We start from the raw sequence: 19,500 nt of genomic DNA on the forward strand, positions 1-19,500 counted from the left end.
AACAATTATGCTGATTGTTGGATCTGCTTTGACAATGTTGAATATGTACTGAGCAATCCCCTTCGAATCTAACCTACGATGGTCTAGGCCCATCGATATTTGCATACAAGTATGAGGACCACTGTTTCTCCGAACCTCTCATTTTTCTTGCATTCAGCGATACGTTATGCGTATGTTCCAAGAGCAATTGGGCCCGAACCGGATACACTTTACATCATACTTCAACTGGTCACTCTCCAGTATTTTATATTCCACAGTCCTCTTGATGCCGTACGTCTTAACTGCCAACATGACTTCCTCCTTATTTTCAAATTTTTGTCTAACCTCGAACTCATTAGTTGGATACTCTTCGGAGCCTCCATGGGTAAATGACCAATTCGAAGTCATTGCATCCAGGTTCAACATGGATAAGTGATCCGGCCGGTCATATGGTCGAGAAATGGTAAGCTGTGTTAGAGCGATTTGTGTATCACCGTAGTAGTTCATCTATTCTTTCTCGTTACCCTCGTCAGGAATTTTCGTTGGTTCATCATTAGCATCGTCTCTGTCATCGGGGTTAACTTCATAGCGATCCATCATCGAATTCCTGATAGTAGAACCCTCATGACTTTCAACATTATCTTGCATCATGTCAGCATTAGGAAGTTCAACGTTTAACCCCTCTTGACTACCTTTAGCTGGCATATTTAGATCAACTATCATCCTTTTAATATTTCTTCTAATAGCTCCACTTAACGGACTATCATCAACCATATTCACAGATAATCCTCGTCTACCCAACTCAACTAAAAACACGAATATTTCCAACAGATGAACATTTGCCCATCGGTTGTGCCATGACCTTATAAGACGTACGTTTACGTCGTCACGTAATCGATACCTAATTCAAAACAGCAGAAAAATTTCTCAGAACCATGGTCTAATAAACATAACAACAACATAACAACGACAACTTTAATATACCTTTTATAAAACAAATTGTCATCGACTTCAGTCGGATATCTGTAGTAAACTTTTTTCTCTCTTGTCGTGTGTTGCTGTCCAACGGAACGCAATATCAAATTCTTCAACGTTGTTAGACTGTTGACTTTCGGTGTCATGTATATAATTATTGGTTACTCAGACTTAAAAATGATAGAACCTTCATCATATACTATTTCACCATCATAATGAATGGATAACAATTGATTGATTGACATTATTGATAAAAAATGTCATCATGAGAACCAAAGAGAAGAATAAAATAATGGTATTGAGCTCGGTTCTCCACCAACCATACTTTTATTTGCCAAAGTCAAGGTGAAGTTTGTCGGGGGTGTGTTGAACTTGCCTAACACTACAAAAAAAAATGTATCGTGGTATTTAAAATTGGACTAATTTGTTTTAGGAAATAATATTATTTTTTATTTATTTCGGAAAAAAAACATCAATCTTGCGACAAACAAAACAAAACAAGTAAACACATAAAAACACAATTCAGAGAACTATGAGAAACAAAAATTAGCATCATCATCGCTCTATCTGCTATCTGTCCCTGCACATATATTCATCATATGAACACCTATTCCTGCCTCGAAACAATCAAATACCCTCCCTGGCCATGACCAACTAAAATTCCAAGCCTCAATAATTGGCTCATTACTAGTAAAAAAGTTATGAACCTTCAATTGTTAAAGCCTCAGGGGTTTTAAGTTCACAAATGTTATATTCCTTTTATGCGTAATTCCATTACAGAAAGTGAAACCCCACCATTAAGATTCAAGAGAAATTAGTTGCGTTTTGCATTGCTAAAAGTAATCATTCATATAATTAACTATAGAATTTGAAACCTAGTATATAAAAAAAAATATCACACATTAAAATATATAACTTTCTAGATCCACATTGCTTTTAGAAATTGCAATGATTTGAAAGGCTACATAGAATCTGTGACAAATGATAATTGGATGTGTCACTACTTCAAATAATCTCTCTTTCAGGAGAAGCTTTCCTTTATAAGCGGCTTGAACTTGTGATGTGGTGCAAAGATAATCGTACATTCAACCTTAAAACAATCTGATCTTATAAAGGCCAATCTTCGGAGAATTATATTCTTAATAATAGGAAATCATCACCTACAAAATCAGAATTTATGTTAGTATAAACAATAAAATATGTAAGCATTTTCACTCTAAAATAGATGAAACATATAACAAGTAATGTGGTTGTTTAGAGTATTTATGTTAGATAATTTTTTGCTTTGTTAGAAGACTTTGGTAATTTGAAACTTGTTTGGATTTATGCCTGAAGTTTTCTCACAATTTGGTTTGGAGAATCTGAATTTGTAACATCATGGATTGCTCTACCAATAAAATAAATAATTTGCACATTTCTTTTGTAGGATATTTTAGACAATATGTAAAAACTTTGCTTTTACATCCTTTTGATGTTTTTAGAAACATGTGTTACTTTTTATTGCTTGCTTCTTAGTAGTTCTTATTAGTAAGAGAGAAAGGATTAAGAAAGGATTCTTAATAATCTATATTAGCAGAAAACAAAATCAGTAAAAGTATGAAAATTTTCTTACCATTCTTGCTATTCACAAAATAGTGTGAGATCAATGTTGAATATTTTCTTCCCTTTGTTTACCCTCTACAATATGTTAGAAGAGTTAATCACATATAAAAGTTCAGAACTCAAATGCAAAACAAAATACACAAAAAATCTTTCACCTGCTAAAAGATAAATAAATGTGTAATCGCTTCAATTTTTTTTAATAAAAAAATAATTTCATTAAGATTAGTAGAAGAATAATAAAAATTAGGAGATAGGGATTCCCAATACAAAAATAAAAAACAATAATCACTTTAAAAATATTCAATAATTTTACTTGTCCATTTCTTTTGTTAGAGAAAGTATGCAATAAAAAGTAGAAAATGAAAAGGGAATTCAAATTTTAAGTTCTTCCCACAATCTATTAATTTTTTGTATTAGCATGATGCATACAAAATCATACATTAATAAAATAATTTTTTTTGACTTAGATGCTAATACTTTCTGTTGCAAGTACCATCATTTTTATTAGGGGACAAAAATACAATCATGAGTTTTAAGAAGACGAAGTCCCCCGTGTAGAAAGTGTTATGGCTTCTACATGTATAGAAATGGCGTGGAGCTGGCAATGTGCAGCAGTGTGTGACTTAGAGAGCAGATGTGACAAGTTACAGCAATACTCTCCTCACGAGTCAGAAATTGCTACTAACTTCATGTGACATGGAAACATTATTATCTTGTGTTTACTAGACTTAGGATATTTAATTAGTATGAGTTCTAGTTGGGTCTCGTTTTATTGGGCTTTTTGGCATAAGTGGAATGATTCTTTTAAATTGCAAGAGCTAAATTTGGTGGGCTTTGTGGTTACCAGGATTTAGAAAAAAAACATGTGGGAAAAAGGGAAAGAAATGTATTGGAAATTTCAATAGGAAAAAAAAATTCAATTGGTTGGTTTCAAAGGATTTCCATTGCTACGATTGATAGACCCCTAGACAATAACTGTATACGGGTTGATAGAACCCTTTGAGGTTTGCAGTTGGAATGTGAAAGTGCACACACTTAAATAATTTTGCTACATAATATGCCTGGTCCATATATGTAAAATATTAAACGAAAATAAAAATATATATAACATTCATTATATAAAATAAAACAATACACACGTTTAACTACCTACGTTAATTACTCATTATACTACTCAATTACAATCGTCACACAAATTGGAATATAAACCACACAATTACTTTTCATAAAAGAACAACACGTACAACAAATGATACAACATAATTTTAGATCCTAAATCCCGAATTCTAAATACTAAACTAATACTAAAAAGAGTTAACAAATTTAGAAATTAGGATTTAGTATTTTACGCATAAGATTTATGTTTTATGTTATATGAATTAAGGTTTACAAATTATGATTTATGTGTTAGGGTTTATAGATTTATGTATATCGATTTACAGTTTACAATTTAGTGTTTATTATTTAGGTTATTGGGTTCATGGTTTGCAGAATAGAATTCACAGTTTATCTTTAACAAAATTATTGTTTATGCTTTAGGACTTAGGGTTTACGATTATATGTTTTCGATTCACAAATGATAATATATGGTCTACGGTTATTAGTTTTGTTGTCATGTGTCATATTATACAGTTTAGTATTCATGATCTTTGTGAATCCCTTTAACTCTAACCCTAACTCACAATGCAAAATCCTAATTCCTGAACCATAAGTCCTAAACCCAAATCCTAAATCCTAATTTTGGAAATCCAAATTACTCACATTCGAAGATACATTATCAACTACAACTTCATTCATTAAAATCGTTTTAACCACTAATTATTTAAATTAGACACTCAAATTTTGTTTATACAAAATAAAACTAATAAACTGCTCATAAATTACATTACAAAAACTTTATACATACTTTTTTTTCAACTAAAAGACTACTAAAAACCTAGGTCAGATATTCTTTGACCCACTTAGTGTGTACCTCAAGCCTTTGAATATACACATGTTCACAAATCCTATTATATCTCAACGTCTAAAAAATAACAAACAAATTATACTTTTGTAAAAACCATTTAACTCCGTCCAAAAAATCAGATTCATCTAACCTTGTGCAAAAAAAAGACCCACTATAATAAGCCCATTGTTATCCCCACATTAATTATTCAGAACTTTCTAACATTAACAAACTATTAACTTAATCCATCACCTGAAAAACTCTAGATGATTCCATTGTGCACTGCTAGAAACTGTCCCCTTCTTAGACACTTGTCACACACCAACTACTTCCAGCGCATTTCTACAGATGTGAAATTGTCTCACATTCTACACCAAAGAATTTGCATTTCAAGAAATAACTTACAGCAATAGCTATAAGCTCTTCAAGTAACTCCTCCAAGTGGCGTAAAGGCTATCAAATAAGGAGATAACGCATATAGTTCATTAATATTCAGAAGCATTGCAGAAAAAGTAAATGTTGGCAAAATGATGTCCTATAAATTTGAATGATTTTGATAAGTAACAACTCACCCACTATGTTGAACCATCAACAGGTGCACTCAATGGATCATCATGTACCTTAAGAACCAAGAAAGCATTTAGAAGCTGTTTGATGAACAAACTAAATATAAGCCTTAAAGTTTACCCTAAACTTCTTTCTTTTAATAATAATTCCAATAAGATCCCCCTAAAAAATTAAAACTAATATATATACCTCCATGAAAATCCCATCCACCCCTATAGCAACTGCAGCTCTTACAATGCAAGGTATTAATTCTCGAAGACCTCCACTTGCAACACCTCCGCCATCCAACTAGACTTGAAAGCAGAATGTTAAAAACTGGAACTAAAGAAATCTCATATGATAGTTAGGTTCAAAGTAGAAACAGATCTTGTGTGACTCCAATGTTCAAATGAAAAAAAAAGATAGATAACATGAGGCAGGTGTACTCCAATACATAATGATCCTTATGAATCAACAATGCATAGAAGCCAATGAACTTTTGACATCATGAATCTGAAGAGAGCACTCTGCTCTATAATACAACTATTGAAATTAAACAAGGAGCACTTTCGCATGGAGTAAGAATGCACGGAGAAAAAGAGAAATATATGAGACAACTGTTGTGTTGCAAAATACAAACTACTGAAAAAGTCCAAGTACAAACCTGCCTTCTTTCTAGCAGGCTGTTGTAGTATGTGTGTTATATTAGCTACCTGGGATAAACATTGAATAAATATTTCAGTTTTCCTGGGAAAATGGCATAAAGAGGCAGTGGCAAGAAACTTTACCATGGCCCAAATTTTAGAATAATGGCAAAAGGCCATGTAATGAGTAGTTCTCTAGAGTTACGGCAAAAAGAATAATGAAGTCAATCTTATTCTCATAAATTGGCAAATGCATTCCGTCTGATTTTCTTCTTAGTTTATTCGCATATTGAACATACAATAATATTATTCCTTTGGGATGATGTGAACAAAACACTCCAGTATCATTGACAAAATATCAACAGAAAAAGTGGAAAAAAAATTACGAAAGATTGGAGAGCGCCATCTGTGCATGTTAGGTAATGTAATTATGTCAAAGAAAATAATTTGGGAAATTATGGAATAATCTTTCTTTTAAGATATAGAGAGGGAAGTGATGAAGCTTACAGTTGGTCTTTAAAGCAACTTTGAACATATTAACATGTACTAGTCTAGCTGATTGTGTTCACATGGATTCATCCTATTTAATGAAGCGTAATTCTATCATCAAATAAATGGTTCAGGAAGGGAGATACCTTTCTCCCTAACATATTATAACCTTCCATTGAATAAGAAAGCATAGAAAGATTCAAATAGTTCATCTTAAAGAGAAACATATAATAAAACAAATATTGACTTACAATAGGGCAATTGGCTTCTCTCATCCACTCCAGGTTACGTGGATCGACAATAAAATCATCTATATAAAAATTCAATGAATTTACTCAATTCTGGGTTTTGAAAATAGAATGATAGCGGACAATCAATTGTAGTGCTGACATTCTTTAAGCAAAGTTAAACCTTAAATGCATGTTAAATCATACAGGTGAAAAGAACACAAGATTAAAATGAAACTAGAACATGTGAAAACAGAAAGCAATTCATGATATTGAACGGTTTCAAAGAGTAACATCATCCAAAAGCATACAGAAGATCTCATTAAAGATGTTATAACTCACTGTATCCAAACATAGTTCCTCTCTCGCAAACCATAACATTAGGATTTCCAGCCAACCGAACCTTCTCTGCTGAATTTGCCATTACCTATTTATATGAACATTATAAAACATGAGAATACTAAAAGACAGAGAATATTTACCGAGCTTAAGTAATTATTGATTATTAAAAGTTGCAACATAGCAGGACAATATACCCATGGAAGGAGCACAAAACTGGCCCTTCTTGATGTGGACAATTTTTCCAGTTTTGGCTGCAACAACGAGAAGATCTGTCTGTCATCAGAGGCAAAACACAAAAAAAGAATTGATGTGATCATATCTACTTAAGTTTATATCTATCCAATTGATACTAAAATTTAATGTAAAGAATATTTACTTGACGGCATAAGAATGCTGTTATTTGAATGATGTCTACAATTCTGCCGACTACTTTACATTGTCAAAGAAAAGATAAAGCTGTTAAAGGTAGATTATGATCCAAAATCAAAGACAACATTATGACAAGCTTGGATGGTATGCCAAATAATTACATTACTGTAATACTTGTATAATTTCTGAAGGCTAAATTTAGTTAAAATAAAAACATCTTACTTGGATAGAGTCATGCACATCTATCACTATAGGGAGGTCATATGCTACTTTAACCTTCTCAAGTATCTGAAATTATAACATAACAAAATGAAATAAGGAAAAAATAGTTCAACTATAACAAAATAGCTTTGCCATTATATGGAATTCGACAATTACACTATTTTTCAAACAAGTGTTCCTACTATAATTCTCAAAATGCAAATGACAAAAGCAATATATCATAATAAAAAGTAATAGAATCATAACCTTCAACACCTCAACCATCCCTAGGCCACCAAAAGATTTTGATGATGTTCTATTAGCCTTAACAAAGCTTGATTTGAAAACTAACGGGATGCCAACTCTGAAAGTCGCACATACTCTAGATGATGTTAACTTTCAACAAAGATACAAACCATCTCCCGACATTATATTTTACAAGTTTAATTTTTGATTCCTTGTCATGTGAAAGTCAATTCTCTCTCATCCATAGCAAGTGTTATGTTGGTTTTACTAACCAACATTACTCTTAGAATTATATAGGTTCAATATCTCAGCCCACAATGCCTATAATGAGTAAAAACTCTGATACTAGATGCAATTCTGGGAAACAATAAGTAAAAGAGTTTCGTATTTTAAGTGGTTGTTATTATAGCAAAACATTTTAAATGACACAAAGTTAGATCATGTGTATTAGGTAAGAAAAAGGAATTTAATTTCACACAAAATACTACAAAGAATTTAGCTGCAAACCCATGGGGGATGATTGTCGTGATTATACTTATCGAACTACTAACAACTTTTGTATAATTCAACTTAGGCACTACAATTATTTCCTATTGGATTTCAATCAAATTAGCTTCAATCTTTTTTCCCATGAAACCAAAGGATGAAAAAGTTCCTTAACGGAGAACAATATCATAACCAGATGTAATAGTCTTTATGTGCTTAGCCAACTTCATAATGTATTCCTCTGATTCAATCACATTAGGACCTGCTAATAGGAAGACCAGTTCTGTAGCCTATTAACACATTCATAGAACCACAACACATAAAAAAAAAGGGAAGGGGAGATTTTGATCGTGACCCAAGAAAATTCATAGTCAAGAAACACAAAATCTGATAGAAATCATGAACCTTGAGCTGGCTATACAGCATTGACGGTGGCTCCATCTTTTTTTAAAGTTGTACACAAAAAGGGACAAAGTATGAGAATTTTGATTGATTCAGTAAAGGTGTATGAATTCTGATGCGTTAAGATGCTACATTGTGTAAAATAACATCGAGCTCAGTAAAGTTTGAGACAGTACCTTTTTTATTAATTCCGAATCTAAACGCAGATGAAGAGAAGAGAGAAGATAGAGTGAGATCTGTGTCAAGCGTAAGAGTGAGCACCTTGATTGATGAAGAATGAAATCGTTCACTACAAAAAGTGAAAAAGAAATGGCTAGATAATTCTATGTAGTTGTTGAGGGAGAACTAGTTTTAGTTGTTTGTTACTCGCTAAGCAGCTAAAATCTTAACAAAATTTAAATGAGAGAATATTTGATGTAATAGAGATTTAATAAAATTTATTGTATCAAAAAATTTAAATCGAGATTTTAGATATTATCAAAGTTACAAAAATTGATCCGGTCGATAAACCAATCAAATGACTGGTTTAATAGTCTAATAGTCTAACCAGATTCAAACCAGAATCGAACCGATTTAATTAAATATAAAATAAAATTTAATATTTCATAAGTTCATATAATAACTTTTTTTTCGAGCTTGTTTGGAAAGTATTTAAATGTAAGAAAAGAATTCATTTCTATTTAAAATTCAATTCCATGGTTTGGAATGACTTTAATATACTAATAGAATAGAATCTAATTCTTTAGTTTGGAATAACTCTTACATGAGTTAAATTTTCTTCTTTTACAACTTTGTCCTTAACAAAATTATTTTATTAAACATCTACTTATTTAAATAAGAATATTTTTTATATTTGACATGTTAAGTTAAATTGATGTGAGAATTGATTTTAAAATTAGACCCTTTTTGGTCTACTTTGTAAATGAGAAAAAAGTGAGAATTAAAATTCTTAAATGAGTTTAAATAATTCCTTTTTACTTATTCCAAAACAAGGAAAAAATTCTAATTCTTGAGTGAATTTTTATTCATAGATTTCAAAACAAGCTCGTTTATTTTTCGCTCACTTACTACCATCCCATGCATAGGCAGTGAGAAAAAGCTACAAAATACAAACACAGAAACAAACAATCAATCTTGGTATTTTTTTTCGAAATAAAAAAAATTATTTCCTTAAACAAATTATTCCAACTTTAAATACCACGATACGTTTTTTTTGTAGTTTTAGGCAAGTTCGTCGCACCAGACTAAGGCTGTGTCACAAGTTGCACCCAAGTACCTAAATACCTATAAACAGTTAGCATATGTAGATGGAGACTTTATACATAACTAAGCACAATGTATTGAATCTTACCGGGTAAGTACATCTGCATAACGAATAACCAACGAGGAAGCTCGTTGTATGACTCCTCCCAATCGCCATATATTCTAGCAATGACTCTTCTTTGCAAGTCAAACCTTTCTGTACGATGCCTTGTAACCGAAGTGATTCTCTACACCTCCTTGCAGAATAATTATGCTGATTGTTGGATCTACTTTGACCATGTTGAATATGTACTGAGCAATCACCTTCGAATCTAACCTACGATGGTCTAGGCTCATCGATGTTTGCATACAAGTATGAGGACCACTGTTTCTCTGAACCTCCCATTTTTCTTGCTTTCAGCGATACACTATGCGTATGTTTCAAGAGCAATTGAGCCCGAACCGGATACACTGTACATCATACTTCAACTGGTCACTATCCAATATTTTATATTCCACAACCTTCTTGATGCCGTACCTCTTAACTGCTAACATGACTTCCTCCTTGTTTTCAAATTGTTGTCTAACCATGAACTCATTAGTTGGATACTCTTCAAAGCCTCTATGGGTAAATGACCAATTCAAAGTCATTGCATCCAGATTCAACCTGGAGAAGTGATCCGGCCAGTCTTATGGTCGAGAAATGGCATGCTGTGTCAGAGCGATTTGTGTATCACCGTAGTAGTTCATCTCTTCTTCCTCATTACCCTCGTCAGGAATTTTCGTTGGTTCATCATCAGCATCATCTCCGTCATCGGGGTTAACTTCATAGCGATCCATCCTCGAATTCCTGATAGTAGAACCCTTATGAATTTCAACATTATCTTGTATCATGTCAGCATTAGGAAGTTCAACATTTAACCCCTCTTGACTACCTTTAGCTGGCATATTTAGATTAACTATCATCCTTTTAATATTTCTTCTAACAGCTCCACTTAACGGACTATCATCAACCATATTCACAGATAATCCTCGTCCACCCAACTCAACTAAAAACATGAATAATTCCAACAGATGAACATTTGCCCATCGGTTGTGCCACGACCTTATAAGACGTACGTCCACGTCGTCACGTAATCGATACCTAATTTAAAACAATAGAAAAATTTCTCAGAACCATGGTCTAATAAACATAACAACAACATAACAAGGACAACTTTAATATACCTTTTATAAAACAAATTATCATCTACTTCGGTCGGATATTTGTAGTAAACTTTTTTCTCTCTTGTCGTGTGTTGCAGTCCAACGGAACGCAATATCAAATTCTTCAACGTTGTTAGACTATTGACTTTCGGTGTCATGTACGTAATTATTGGTTGCTCAGACTTAAAAATGATAGAACCTTCATCATATACTATTTCACTATCATAATGAATGGATAACAATTGATTGATAGACATTGTAGATAAAAGATGTCAACATGAGAACCAAAAAGAAGAATAAAATAATGGTATTGAGCTCGTTTCTCTACCAACCATGCTTTTATTTGCCGAAGTCAAGGTGAAGTTTGTGGGCGGTGCATTGAACTTGCCTAACACTACAAAAAAATGTACCGTGGTATTTAAAATTGGACTAATTTGTTTTAGGAAATAATATTATTTTTTATTTATTTCGGAAAAAAATCCATCAATCTTGCGACAAACAAAGCCGAACAAGTAAACACATAAAATCACAAACTAAAAACACAATTCAGAGAACCATGAGAAACAAAAATTAGAAGTATCATCGCTCTATCTGCTATCTGTCCTTGCACATATATTCATCATATGAACACCTATTCCTGCCTCGGAACAATCAAATACCCTCCATGGCCATGACCAACTAAAATTCCAAGCCTCAATAATTGGCTCATTACTAGTAAAAAAGTTATGAACCTTCAATTGTTAAAGCCTCAGGGGTTTTAAGTTCACAAAAATTATATTCCTTTTATGCGTAATGCCATTACAGAAAGTGAAACCCCACCATTAAGATTCAAGAGAAACTAGCTGCGTTTTGCATTGCTAAAAGTAATCATGCATATAATTAACTATAGAATTTGAAACCTAGTATATATAAAAAAAAAGTATCACACATTAAAATACATAACTTTCTAGATCCACATTGCTTTTAGAAATTGCAATGATTTGAAAGGCTACATAGAATCTGTGACAAATGATAATTGGATGTGTCACTACTTCAAATAATCTCTCTTTCAGGAGAAGCTTTCCTTTATAAGGGGCTTGAACTTGTGATGTGATGCAAAGATAATCATACATTCAACCTTAAAACAATCTGATCTTATAAAGGCCAATCCTCAGATAATTATATTCTTAATAACAAGAAATAATCACCTACAAAATCAGAATTTACGTTGGTATAAACAATAAAATATGTAAGCATTTTCACTCTAAAATAGATGAAACATATAACAAGTAATGTGGTTGTTTAGAGTATTTATGTTAGATAATTTGTTGCTTTTCTAGAAGACTTTGGTAATTTAAAATTTGTTTGGATTTGTGCCTGAAGTTTTCTCCCAATTTGGTTTGGAGAATCTGAATTTGTAACATCATGGATTACTCTACCAATAAAATAAATAATTTGCACATTTCTTTTGTAGGATATTTTAGACAATATGTAAAAACTTTGCTTCTACATCCTTTTTTGATGTTTTTAGAAACATGTGTTACTTTTTATTGCTTGCTTCTTAGTAGTTCTTATTAGTAAGAGAGAAAGGATTAAGAAAAAATTCTTAATAATCTATATTAGTAGAAAACAAAATCAGTAAAAGTATGAAAAATTTCTTACCATTCTTGCTATTCACAAAATAGTGTGAGATAAATGTTGAATTTTTTCTTCCCTTTGTTTACCCTCTACAATATGTTAGAAGAGTTAATCACATATAAAAGTTCAGAACTCAAATGCAAAACAAAATACACAAAAAATCTTTCACCTGCTAAAAGATAAATAAATGTATAATCGCTTCAATTTTCTTTTTTAATAAAAAAATAATTTCATCAAGATGAGTAGAAGGATAATAAAAATTAGGAGATAAGGGATACCCAACACAAAAATAAAAAACAATAATCACTTTGAAAATATTCAATAATTTTACTTGTCCATTTCTTTTGTTAGAGAAAGTATGCAATAAAAGATAGGAAATGAAAAGGGAATTCAAATTTAAGTTCTTCCCTCAATCTATTGATTTTTTGTATTAGCATGATGCATACAAAATCATACATTAATAAAATAATTTTTTGACTTAGATGCCAATACTTTCTGCTGCAAGTACCATCATTTTTATTAGGGGACAAAAATACAATCATGAGTTTCAAGAAGACAAAGTCCCCCGTGTAGAAAGTGTTGTGGCTTCTACATGTATAGAAATGGCATAGAGCTGGCAATGTGCAGCAAGTGTGTGACTTAGAGAGCAGATGTGACAAGTTATAGCAATACTCTCCTCACGAGTCAGAAATTGCTACTAACTTCACGTGACATGGAAACATTATTATCTTGTGTTAACTAGACTAAGGATATATAATTAGTATGAGTTCTAGTTGGGTCTCATTTTATTAGGCTTTTTGGCATAAGTGGAATGATTCTTATAAATTGCAAGGGCTAAATTTGGTGGGCTTTGTGGTTACCAGAATTTAGAACAAAAACATGCGGGAGAAAAGGAAAGAAATGTATTGGAAATTTCAATAGGAAAAAAATTCAATTGGTTGGTTTCGAAGGATTTCCATTGCTACGATTGATAGACCCCTAGACAATAACTGTATACGGGTTGACAAAACCCTTTGAGGTTCGCAGTTGGAACTTGAAAGTGCACACACCTAAATAATTTTGCTACATAATATGCCTGGTCCATATATGTAAAATATTAAACGAAAATAAAAATATATATAACATTCATTATATAAAATAAAACAATACACACATTTAACTACCTACGTTAATTACTCATTATACTACTCAATTACAATAGCCACATAAATCAAAATATAAACCACACAACTACTTTTCATAAGAGAACAACACGCACAACAAATGATAGAATATAATTTTAGATCCTAAATCCCGAATTCTAAATACTAAACTAACACTAAAAAGAGTTCACAAATTTAGAAATTAGGATTTAGGATTTTACGCATAAGATTTATGTTTTATGATATATGTATTAAGGTTTACAGATTATGATTTATGTGTTAGGGTTTACAGATTTATATATATCGATTTACAATTTACAATTTAGTGTTTATTATTTGGGTTATTGGGTTCATGGTTTGCAGAATAGAATTCACAGTTTATCTTTAACAAAATTATTGTTTATGCTTTAGGACTTAGGGTTTACGATTATATGTTTTCGATTCACAAATGATAATATATGGTCTACGGTTATTAGTTTTGTTGTCAGGTGTCATATTATACAGTTTAGTATTCATGATCTTTGTGAATCACTTAAACTCTAACTCTAACTCACAATCCGAAATCCTAATCCCTAAACCATAAGCCCTAAACCCGAATCCTAAATCCTAATTTTGGAAATCCAAATTACTCACATTCGAAGATACATTATCAACTACAACTTCATTCATTAAAATCGTTTTAACTACTAATTATTTATATTAGACACTCAAATTTTGTTTATACAAAATAAAACTAATAAACTGCTCATAAATGACATTACAAAAACTTTATACATACTATTTTTTAACTCAAAATCTACTAAAAACATATGTCAGATATTCTTTGACTGACTTATTGTATACATCAAGCCTTTAAATATACACATGTTCACAAATTATATTCTATCTCAACGTCCAAAAAATAACAAACTAATTATAGTTTTGTAAAAACCGTTTAATTCCGTCCAAAAAATTTGATTCATCTAACCTTGCACAGAAAAAAAACCCACCTATAATAAGTCCATTGATTACCCCACATTAATTAATCAGAACTTTCTAACATTAATAAACTATTAACTTAACCCATCACCGGAAAAACTCCTGATGATTCCACTGTGCATTGCCAGAAACTGTCCCCTTCTTAGACACTTGTCACATACCAACTAATTCCAGCACATTTCTACAGGTGTGAAATTGTCTCCCATTCTACACCAAAGAATTCGCCTTTCAAGAAACAACTTACAACAATAGCTACAAGCTCTTCAAGTAACTCCTCCAGGTGGTGTAAAGGCTGTCAAATAAGGAGATAACGCATATAGTTCATTAATATTCAGAAGCATCAAAGAAAAAGTAAATGTTGGCAAAATGATATCCTGTAAATTTGAATGATTTTGATAAGTAACAACACACCCACTGTGTTGGACGATCAACATGTGCATTTAGTAGATCATCATGTACCTAAAGAACCAAGAAGGCATTTAGAAGCTGTTTGATGAACAAACTAAATACAATACTTAAAGTTTACCTTGAACTACTTTCTTTTAATTATAATCCCAATAATATCCCCCTAAAAAAATAGTACTAATATATATACCTCCATGAAATTCCATCGACTCCTACAACAACTGCAGTTTTTGCAATGCAAGGTATTAGTTCTCGAAGCCCTCCACTTGTAACACCTCCGCCATCTAACTAGACATGAAAGCAGTATGTTAAAAGCTGGAACTAAAGAAATCTAGTATGATAGTTGGGTTCAAAGTAGAAACAGATCTTGGGTGACTCCAGTGTTCAAATGATAAAAAAAGAAATGTAACATGAGGTAGGTGTACTCCAATACACAATGATCCTCATGAATCAACAACGCATAAAAGCCAATGAACTTTTGACATCATGAATCAAAAGATAGCACTCTGCTCTATAATACACTTATTGAAATTAAACAAGGAACACTTTCGCATATAATGCATTTACATAACATGACATGGTTAAATACTGGGAAAATGGAGTGTGAATGCATGGAGAAAAAGAGAATTATATGAGACAACTGTTGTGTTGCAAAATACAAACTACTAAAAAAGTCCAACTACAAACCTACCTTCTTTCCAGCAGGCTATTGCAGTGAGTGTGTTATATCAGCTACCTAGGATAAATATTGAATAAATATCTGAGTTTTCCAGGAAAAAATGGCATAAAGAGGCAGTGGCAAACATAGGTTCAATATCTCAGCCACAGTGCCTGTAATGAGTAAAAACTCTTATACTAGATGCAATTCTGGGAAACAATAAGTAAAAGAGTTCTGCATTTTAAGTAGTTGTCATTATAGCAAAACATTTTGAATGACACAAAGTTAGATCATGTGTATTAGGTAAGAAAAAGGAATTTATAACTTCACACAAAATACTGCAAAGAATCTAGTTGCAAACCCACGAGGATGATTGTCATGATTATACTTATTGAACTACTGAAAATTTTTGTATAATTCAACTTAGGCACTATAATTATTCCTTATTAAATTTCAATCAAATTAGCTTCAATCTTTTTCCCATGAAACCAAAAGATGAAAAAGTTCCTTAATTGATAACAATATCATACCTAGATGTAATAGTGTTTGTGTGGTTAGCCATCTTCATAATGTGTTCTTCTGATTCAATCACATTAGGATCCGCTAACAGGAAGAATGGTTCTACAGCCTGTTAACACATTCACAGAACAACAACACACAAAAAAAAATGGAAAGGATAGATTTTGATCGTGACCCAAGAAAATTCAAAGTCAAGAAACACAAAATCTAATAGAAATCACGAACCTTGAGCTGGCTATACAGCATTGACGGCAGATCCATCTTTTTTTCTTTCAAAGCTTTACACAAAAAGGGATAAGGTATGAGAATTTTGAAGGATTCAGTAAAGGTGTATGAATTCTGATGCGTTAAGATGTTACATTGTGTAAAATAACATTGATTTCAGTAAAGTTTGAGACAGTACATTTTTTTATTAATTCTGAATCAAAATGCAAATGAAGAGAAGAGAGAAGATAGAGTGAGATCTGTGTCTAGCATAAGTGTGAGCACCTTGATTGATGAAGAATGGAATCGTTCACTGCAAAAGAATGAAAAAGAAATGGCTAGATAATTTTGTGTAGTTGTCGGGGAGAACTAGTTTCAGTTGTTTGTTACTCGCCAAGCAGCTAAAATCATAACAAAATTTAAATGAGAGATTATTTGATGTAATAGAGATTTAATAAAATTTTGTATAAACAAAGTTAAATCAAGATTTTAGTTATTGTCAAAGATGCAAAAATTGAACCGGTCAATAAACCAATCATTATAGTATGATAGTTTAACCAAATTCAAACTATAATTGAATCGATTTAATTAAATATAAAATAAAATTTAATATATCATAATTTCATGTAATAACTTTTCGTTCGAGCTTGTTTGGAAAGTATTTGAGTGTAAGAAAAGAATTCTATTTTCTTTAAGAAAAGAATTCATTTTTATTTGAAATTCAATTCCATGGTTGGGAATGACTTTAATATACTAATAGAATAGAATCCAATTCTTTAGTTTGGAATAACTCTTACATGAAAAAAATTTCTTCTTTTATAATTTTGTCCTTAACAAAATTATTTTATTAAACATCTACTTCTTTAAATAAAAATATTTTTAACATTTGACTAGGTCTCAGAGGTGGCTCTCGTAGTCGACAGTTCTCCTCCATGTTGATGTATTTTTTTGTCCGCTTTTGTACCTCGTACAAGGAAGCCGGGTGTCGCTTGAATATGGACTAAGATAATGACCCTTCTTTAAGGTCATTAAGTAATCCTATTATTACTCCCTCAGTGGGCAAGTTTTGGATCTCCAAGCATGCCTTGTTGAATCTTTCCGTGTAATCTCAGAGCATTTCTCCAACCTCCTACTTGACTCCTAATAAGCTCGAGACATGCTTTACCTTGTCTTTCTGGATGGAGAATCGGGTAAGAAACTTCCTTGCCAGGTCGTCAAAATAGATTAACGACCTAGGGTAGGTTATCAACCTATTTCATAGCCGCTTTGGTTAAAGTGGTCGGGAAGGCTTTACAATGGGTGGCGTCAAAGATGTCAGCCAAGTACATCCGACTTTTGAAGTTGCTAAGGTGGTGTCTTGGGTCGGAGGTTCTGTCGTAGAGAACTATGTCAGAAGTTTTGAAATGCCTAGAAACTTTAGCCCGCATGATCTCTTCTACAAACGGGTCTTCCTCCCTGAGGGGACTCTCCTCCTAATCCATTCTGGTACTTCTTTTTCGGAGATTGGCTTGCTGTCGTAAGAGCTTTTCTTCTAACTCCCTTCGTTGTCTCACCTCTCGTTGTAGCTCCCGTTCTGCTTCCCGTTGATGTTCAGCTTCTTGTTTGAGTTGTTCTAGTCGTTTTCGTTGTCCGTGAACTAATCCCAGTATCTTCGGTGTCTACGGAGGTTCTTCTTCATATGGTGGGTGGACTTCTGATTGGATCCATCTTGGTTGGGGGTTTCTCGATGTCCCTTCTCCGTGAGGAACATGCATTTGTGGAGGTGGAGGTAGTAGGGGTGTTCGCGGTACGGTTTGGTTCAGTTTTTGAGAGAAAAATCATTCAATTCGATCGTCTACTTAAACTGCGGTTTGGTTTGGTTTGGTTTGTTTGGTTTTTTCAATCAATTAAAAAAAATACTACCATACTATTTCACAAAGTTATAACATTGAAATCAACAAAAACAAATACACAATAGCTAACAAAGTCTTGGTCTAATGAAATTTAACGACAAAAGGTATTCAATAGTCAACACAACTAAATATAAAAATAAGTTTCCATTAAAAGATAAACAAGTTATGGTGTCTTCTCCAACAAAACAGCTAAACTTCTTAACGCAAACCAACCTGAAATAAAAATGCAATTATATAATTAGAACAACAATAATCATAATAATATAAGACTAGTAGAAAAATATTCTAATCTAGTTATACATTCTAATAATAAAGAGAACAATAGAGTTCAAGCAAGAAAATACTCTAAACATGAAGTGAAAGAGTCCTTGAACTTCCCATACAAAATCTTCTTCAGTTCAGCCATCTGAGCAACCACAGATTGTTTCTCCTCGTCAAGCTTTTAGGAGTACAGTTATTAGTCATTGAGAGACCATTTTTGTGAGCAAATTAATCAATCTTTAAAGATCAAAATGATGGTTTATTCTGCAAGGTCCTAGCTCCTAACTTATTACAGTGATGATTAAGGAATAAACTAAAACCCCACCCTGTAACTAAACAAGTAAATCAATGCATATCCTATGATTTCTTTTGTTCTTTCAATCCATTTCTACCATCAAGTTATAAACTATAAGAATGCATTTGAGTGATTATTCTACTTATATACTAACAACTAAACTCAAAACAGAGCTAAATAAACAAAAATAAAAAAGAAAAATGAAAAGAAACACAAAATTATGGTTACCTTGGCGATTTTGATCTCATCCTCGAGCTCATGAAAGGGATTGATCAATCTTCTGAACTTATTGATGTTCTGTTGGTCCTCCCATGTCACTTTTGTGTCGGATCCTCCTCCCTTCAATGACGAAAAATGGAATATCATAAATTAGGAGGGAAAATAATAGAAAGAAGATTGCGATTCAAAGGAACATTGATTCGAAGCTAGGAATTTTTTATCACCTTCTGCATGCTATTGACTCAAGTTAGGATTTCTTGATTCTAATCACAGTATCAGTTTCAGTACCACTAGGAGCTACCATTGACAACTCTCGAGGTGATGGGTGGAACGGTCCCTCGCCACAGTTGGGATGTGCAGAGAGCGAGGTTGTGAGACCTAGGGAGAGAGCGGCTAGGTTTCGTACTTC

At 32.4% G+C, this 19,500-nt stretch overlaps 1 pseudogene; it reads right to left on the reverse strand.

The window, feature by feature from the left end:
- Positions 1-2,574: 2,574 nt before the first annotated feature.
- On the reverse strand, positions 2,575-16,481 carry LOC148578371 (2-dehydro-3-deoxyphosphooctonate aldolase-like; annotated as a pseudogene).
- Between the last annotated feature and the right edge of the window lie 3,019 nt (positions 16,482-19,500).

Source organism: Arachis ipaensis, chromosome B1 (genome assembly GCF_059453495.1).
Source record: "Arachis ipaensis isolate K30076 ecotype BB chromosome B1, ASM5945349v1, whole genome shotgun sequence".
Classification (NCBI taxonomy): domain Eukaryota; kingdom Viridiplantae; phylum Streptophyta; class Magnoliopsida; order Fabales; family Fabaceae; genus Arachis; species Arachis ipaensis.